The following is a 7,866-nucleotide window of genomic DNA, read 5'->3' as shown; positions in this document are numbered from 1 at the left end:
TTCAGGGACAGTGCCCAAGTCTCGAGTTCAAGCCTCACAACCAACAAAAAACAAAAACAAAACAAAAAAGATAGACTCAAGTCAACAAAAGCAGAGATGCCAAAGAAAATATTACAAGAAACATCCAAGATATCCAAAAGATTGCGATCCTCAGAAATTAGCCTCCTGGCCCGGCACTGGTTGCTCACACCTGTAATCCTAGGTACTCAGGTGGCTGAGATCTGAGGATCCCAATTCAAAGTCCCGGCAAGAAAGTTCATGAGACTCTGATCTCCACTTAACCACCAAACAACAGGTAGTGTTGCTGTGGCTTAAATGTCCTTGAGCTGAAGAGCTCAGGGACAGTGCCCAGGCCCGGAGTTCAAGCCCCATAACTGAAAAAAAAAAAAATTAGTAGCTTTTCTGCGTACCAACAATGTACAAACTGAGAGAGAAATCAGGAAAAACAACTCCATTTGCAATAGCCTCAAAAAATAAACTAAAAATAAACTAAACCTAACCAAAGAAGCAAAAAAAACTTTACAGTGAAAACTATTTTTTTTTAAATTGAAGAAAGAAATCAGGAAATGGAAAGACTTTCCATGTTCATGGATAGGTATGATCAAGTGGTAAAGCATCAGCACTGACCAAAAAAGATAAGGGAATACAAGAAGGCCTGAGTTCAAGCCCTAGTACCAGAAAAAGGGGAGGGGAAGAGTGGGGGGGGGAAAGCTGATTATAGGCAAGTGGAGATGAGTTTCAGGCCTGATGTGCACCCTGCCCCAAGAGCCCTGGTGGCTGGGACAGATGCTAACCTGCACACAGAATATTCTCTGCCATCATGCAGGCAGTTACATGGGTATATGACAAGCTAGCATCTCCCTCCTGGTGACTTGTTTCTCAAGCTGACCTGGTCTCTATTCTTCAGCCACCTGGTATAGAGCAGCTTTTCTATTTATCCTTGGGAGCCCTGTTTTGTACCTCCCTCCTTCTTCAGTGCATGAAGATATGTGCAACTTCCATGCCATAGTAAAAACAAAAACAAAAACCACAGATCCAGGAAGGCCAGCCTGTTGGACCCCAGAGAAATGGTTCCTGGCCAGCACTGCAGGTAATCCAACCACTCACGCTAGAGAAGCCCACAGGCATTGCTAAGGTTCTTTGTGACTTTATCTCCCATTTGTGTGCACTACAAGACCCTAAATGTGAAAATCTTTACTAAATGGATGATTACTGAGAACTCTTAAGTAAAAGTTAAGCAAAAGAATTTAAATTTAAGCACCGGGGTTCAATTCCTAAGTACCACATTAACAGAAAAAGCCAGAAGTGGAGCTGTGGCTCTAGTGGTAGAGCACTCTCCTTGAGCAAAAAGCAGCTCAGGGATAGTGCCTGACAGGCAAAAATAAAAACAAAATTAATTAAAGCAATGCTGGGCACTGGTAGCTCACTGCTAGCTACTTAGGAGGCTGAGATCTAAAGATCACAGTTTAAAGCCAGCCTGGGCAGGAAAATCCATGAGACTCTTATCTCCAATTAACCACCAAAAAACTAGAAGCAAAGCTGTGGCTCAAAGTGGAGAGCACTGGCCTTGAGCAGCAAAGCTCAGAGACACTGCCCCATGTTCAAGCCACAAGCAGTGGAAGCCTGTACTAATGCTTTATGCCTGTAATCCTAGCTACTCAGGAGTTGAGATCTGAGGATCATAGTTCAAAGCCAGTTCATGAAGACAAATTCCAAGAACTCATCTCTAATTAACCCCAAACACACTTGGGAGTAGAGGTGGTAGTGGCAGCCTTGAGGGGAAAGCTCAGGAACACTACTAAGGCCTTGAGTTCAAGCTCCAGCACTGGCATATATGTTCTACCACTGATGTACACCTGCTGTCTAAGATTTTCTTAGATTAATCTGTAACCTTCGCTCACTGCAACTAAGGGCTGGTCTTGGCTGCCCTTAGGGACACTCAAAACACAAGTCTTCTCTTTACCTAAAACAGTCCTTTTCTTTTTTTTGGGGGGGGGGGGGGTCCGGTCGTGGGACCTGAACTCTGGGCCTGGGCGCTGTCCCTCAGCTCTTCAGCTCAAGGCTAGCACTCTACCACTTGAGCCACAGCGCCACTTCCGGCTTTTTTTTTATTTTGCTTATGTGGTGCTGAGGAATTGAACCCAGGGCCTCATGCATGCAAGGCAAGCGCTCTACCACTGAGCCACCTTCCCAGCCCCTAAAACAGTCCTATCTAAACATGACATCTCTTTTCCTTATGTCTGCCCTTTCCCAGGCATAGTTCTGCCAGTTCTCCCAGAATGAGACTTCCCATTTCCTCTCCATCTGATTCACCCTCCTCAGGTTACAGCTGAGTATGCCAATATGTCCAAATATGTCACCTCAAAATGTGGTCTGAGCAGCTTACAGATTCCCTGTGGGAATCCCACAAAATTTGATCGACTCATTTTACAGATTAAAACTCCCGTGGTAGCTCCCACTAACTAGATAAAATACTTGTTCTTTCCTGTGGCCTGTAAGGTTTGTAGTTAGCTTCTGCCTTTTCCAGCCCTGTATTCACAATCATTCCCACTCCTATGTGGCAGCTAGAAAGCTAAAGGGACAGTGTTAGTGAAATGAGCTCCCTCCTTCCCTTCTCCACAGCTTAGCATGCTCCCTTCCTAGGCAACACTAGGCCCACATAGTAAAGGCAGTAAATAATCAGCCTCCAAACCCCTTTACCTTGGGATGGCACTTCTCTGGGGCAGCTACCACCATATAAGGCAACAAGAGCCCCTTAGAGTGACCTTCAGGTCTGGGCAGTTGCAGGACCAGTTATCTACTATTTGGACAGCAGCCATAAATCCTAGTCCACCATGATGAAGCCCCTGGCCCACACGTCCATCCCAGGGTCTCCGCCTCCTAGCCCCTTTTAGCCCCTCCTAAATTATATAGGTCATCTCAGGCAATAGCCGGTGCTTCTCATTTCTCCCTTGTGAGAAGGGGTCTTGCCAGCACCTTTCCCGGCAATAAGCCTTTCTTTGTTCCCTGTACCTGGATGGCTGTGTGGTTCTCTGGCAAAGTCTAGTTTACCCTATCAGACAGCATCCAGGCCCTGAGTTGAAGTTCTGGAACCGGTGAGGGAGAGAAGGGGAGGAGGGGGTGGGGAAGGTTACCAAACAGAGAAAAACATGTACTATGACTCAAAAGCACAGGGATTAAACAAAAAAGGAGCTGGACCCAGGGCAGAGTTTAAATTTGAAACTGCAGTCAACATACAGAAGGAAGAATTGTAAGCAGATGAATGTCAGACTTAGGATTTGGGAGTGTTTTTTGGTTCAGTTTAGTTTTTCCTGTGGTGCTGGGAATTGAACCCAGACCTACGCATAGTAAACATGTTATCTCTGAGCTGCCACACATAAATTTAAATTTACTTATTAGTTACCTCCAATATTGATTGGCTTGAAAACAATCACTAAGAGCTGAGTGCTGGTGACTCACGCTTGTAATGTAATGCTAGCTACTCAGGAGGCTGAGATCTGAGGATCACAGTTCAAAGCCAGCATGGGCAAGGAAAGTCCATGAGCCTCTTATCTCCAATTAACCACTGGAAAACCAGAAGTAGCACTGTGGTTCAAGTGGTAAAGCACTAACCTTGAACTGAAGAGCTGAGAGACAGTGCCCAGACCCAGAGTTCAATTGGAAAAAAAACATTAAGCAATCATAGGTTATTTGCTCAACATTCTGTGGATCAGCAATTAGGTTGGTCTTGACTGAGGTCATTTACACAGCACTGGTCATGTGGTCACTGTCCTGAGGTTGAAGAACTAAGATGGCTTTGGTTAGGTCTCCAGCAGAACGACCTAGGCTTTCTCACACAAAGAGGTCCAAGGTGAGAATGGAAGCTACAAGAACTCTTCAAGCTCCTGTTCAGATTCTACCAGGGAAGAACTAGTTAAAAAATAAAAAATAACCCTCCCCCACAGTATAACCCCTGCTTTCACTATATTTGATGTCAGTATAACTTGTGGAGGAGATGGGGAAAAACAGGTCGTTTAAGGATACAGGTGGACCTGTTGCAATAATGAGAAGTACAAGGTCATGTCGAAAACGAGCTTTACAACGTTGGTGCGAGGAGGGGGGGGGGAAGGGGGGAGGATTGGGTGGTGGGGGGGGAAGGGGGCAGGTAGGGAAGGGATGTGAAGGGTAAACAAAGGAGGAGGCTGCAATGCTTGATAAGAAATGTACGCATTATCCTGCCCATGTAATTGTAACCCCTCTGTACAGTATGTTCACAAAAAAAATTTAAATTAAAAAAATAAAAATAAAAAATAAAAATAAACCATTAGGTCAGCTCAGATACAAAAAGTAGGAATAGAGTCCAGGACTGAGTGGGAGGAATTATTGTTATTAGCAGCCACACAAGGCAAGGGGTGATGAGGAGGATGAATGGGAGAAAATGAGAACTGGTAGTCATAATGACTAGTTTTGATATTGTAATTTGTGAGAAATAAGAGCTGACCTATGGCAGGAACAGTACAAAAGAAAGAGCTGGAAGAGAAGCTATAGCTCAAGTGGTAAAAGCCTTGAACAAAAGCTCAGAAAGTACTCAAGCCCTGATTTCAAGAAAGAAGAGGAAAGGAAAAGGAAAGGAAAGGCAGGAAGAAAGGAAAGAGGAAAAAAAGGAGGGAAGGAAGGAAGGAAGGAAGGAAGGAAGGAAGGAAGGAAGGAAGGAAGGAAGGAAGGAGGAAGGAAGGAAAGAAGAAAGGAAGGAAGGAAGGGAGGGAAGGAGGGAGGGAGGGAGGGAGGGAAGGGAAGGAAGAAAGGAAGAGGGGAAGGAAAAAAAATCTGTCTCCTGGAATCCTACATCTCTTACCCTTGCTCTGCCTCTTAAAGTCTAAAGTTTACATAGGTGCTTTTTTTGTCTTTTGTGGTGCTGGGATTTGAACCCAAGGCTTTGTAGTAGGAAAATATTATGCAAGTGAACTACATCCCCAGTAGGCTTGTAATATCCACTAAACATAAGTTTTTAATTTAAAAAAAAGTGGGGGCCTGGGAAGGTGGCTCAGAGGTAGAGTACTTGCCTCACATACCTGAGGCCCTAGGTTTGATTCCTCAGCACCACATAAACAGAAAAAGTGGGAAGTGGCGCTGTGGCTTAAGTGGGTAGAGTGCTAGCTTTGAGCTGAAGAGCTTAGGGACAGTGCCCAGGCCCAGAGGTCAAGACCCATGACTGACAAAAAAAAAAAAGAGAATGAGGGAACAGAAGACACAGTATGAAAGGAAATGTACTCATTACCTGGCTCCTGTAATTGTAATCCCTCTGTATACCACCTCTGTAATAATAATAAATTAATAATATAATCCATAAAAGAGAAAAGAGAAGAAACAAAGTACAGATCTGTGTGATTTTTTTTTCAAGACAAGGTCTTATTGGATAACTGAGATTGACCCCAAATTTACCATTCTCCTGGCTCAGTCTCCCCAGCACTGAGACTGGGGGATAAAAGGAGGGGAGTGGATGAATACAGAAGGGAATGGCAGATGGACACAGTCATACACTCAGTATATGTACATGAAAATGGAAGTAGGAAATGAGATGGGTGAGAATGGGATAGATAAGAGAGATGACTATCAAGATGCATTTTACTGCCCGGTGCCCGTGGCTCACATAATCCTTGCTACTCAGGAAGCTGTGGTCTGAGAATCATGGTTCGAAGCCAACCCAAGCATGAAGGCCCATGAGATTCCTGTCTCCAACTAACCAAAAAGCTGGAAATAGAGCTGTAGCTTAGGAGATAAGAGAACTAGCCCTTGAACAAAAACAGCTCAGGGACAGTGCTCAGACCCCAAGTTCAAGCCCCAGGAACAGCACACCAAAGAAAGAGAGACAGAGAGAGAGAATGGAAGGAAGGAAGGAAGGTAGGAAGGAAGGAAGGAAAGAAGGGAGGGAGGGAGGGAAGAAAGAAAGAAGGAAAGAAAGAAAGAAAGAAAAAGAAAGAAAGAAAGAGAAAGAAAGAAAGATGCATTGTACACATAAATGGACATATTAAAGTAAAACCCCCTTGTATGACTATGTGAAGATATCATTAATAATAAATAAGAATCAAAAAAACCTAAAGATTCCATGTAAATTTTTTATCTCCTTTTCTTTTTCTTTTCTTTTCTTTTTTTTTGGGGGGGGGGGGGTCCGGTCGTGGGGCCTGAACTCTGGGCCTGGGCGCTGTCTCTCAGCTCTTTAGCTCAAGGCTAGCGCTCTACCACTTGAGCCACAGCGCCACTTCCGGCTTTTTTTCTTATGTGGTGCTGAGGAATCGAACCCAGGGCCTCATGCATGCAAGGCAAGCGCTCTACCACTCTACCACTGAGCCACCTTCCCAGCCCCTCCATGTAAATTTTTTAAAGACAGGGTTTGTTTTTTTTTTTTTATTGTGAGAATACTGTACAGAGGAGTTACAATTACATGGGCAAGATAATGAGTACATTTCTTATCAAGCATTGTTGCCTCCTCTTTGTTTCCCCTTCCCATCCCTTCCCATATTCCCCCCCTCCTTGAACCTGATCCTCCCCCTACCCTCTAGAGGGTTTTAATATTTAGCCCAGACTGGCCTTAAATTTCCCACCTTCTTGCCTCAGCCTCCCAAGTACTTACCATAGGACAGATGCTCTAATCCTTGAGCCTTGCACCTAGACTCTTCCAGGTTCTTGATTTGGCCAGTCCCACAGGCCAGACTAAACCATATTTGGCACAATTATGTTCTCGGGGCTTGGTTCTCTCTCTCTCTTTTTTTTTTTTGTCGGTTTTGGGACTTGAACTCTGGGCTTGGGTGCTGTCCCTGTGCTCTTCAGCTCAAGGAGAGTGCTCTATCGCTTGAGCACCACTTCCAGTTTTCTGGTGGTTTATTGGAGATGAAAGTCTCACAGACTTTACTGCCTGGGCTGGCTTTGAACCACGATCCTCAGATCTCAGCCTCCTGAGTAGCTAGGATTACAGGTGTGAGCCACCAATGCCCAGCTTGGCTCTCTACTTTTTTTTAGAGAGGACTTCAAGGACAAAACTGGACTAATTGCAACATCTGCTCACAACTTTTGCCCCACATAACATGCTTTAATATATAGCTTTCTAGTAAAGTTTTTTTGTTGTTGTTTGTTTTGTTTTTTGTCTGTTGTGGGGCTTCAACTCTGGGCCTAAGTGCTGTCCCTCAGCTCTTCAGCTCAAGGCACTACCACTTGAGCTACAGCGCCACTTCTGGTTTCCTGGTGGTTTCACAGACTTTCCTGCCCAGGCTGGCTTTGAATCAAGATCATGAGCCATAGGCAACCGGCAGTTTTTTGTTTGTTTTTTTTTTAAAGACAAACACCAAGAATGAAAGCTAGAACTTTAAAAGCAACCTAAGGGCTGGGAAGGTGGCTCAGTGGTAGAGTGCTTGCCTTGCATGCCTGAGGCCCTGGGTTTGATTCCTTAGCAGCACATAAGCAGAAAAAAAAAAGCAGGAAGTGGTGCTATGGCTCAAGTGGTAGAGCGCTAGCCTTGAGCTGAAGAGCTGAGGGACAGCGCCCAGGCCCAGAGGTTCAGGCCCACGACCGGACCCCCCCCCAAAAAAAAAAAAAAGCAATCTAACTTTATCTTCCCTTCAGTACTACTTTATTCCCCTGTGGACCTGTGGAAACCATTATCTTTATTCCCACAGTGTTAATCTTTTTTCCCCTTTTTTCCTGGGGGGGGGTGTTGCGAGGACCAAACCCAGGACCTCATGCATGCAAGAAAACTATATATATATATATATATATATATATATATACTATATATACACTATATATATATAGTCTACTACTAACTACAGATCTTCAGCCCAGTTATATGTTAACTTATAGAATTACCAATCATCTGAGAAATACAAATCAAAA

The sequence above is a fragment of the Dipodomys spectabilis genome, unplaced genomic scaffold (genome assembly GCF_019054845.1).
Source record: "Dipodomys spectabilis isolate Male_0828 unplaced genomic scaffold, ASM1905484v1 ptg000002l, whole genome shotgun sequence".
NCBI classification, from domain to species: domain Eukaryota; kingdom Metazoa; phylum Chordata; class Mammalia; order Rodentia; family Heteromyidae; genus Dipodomys; species Dipodomys spectabilis.
Note: the sequence above shows the minus strand (reverse complement) of the source record.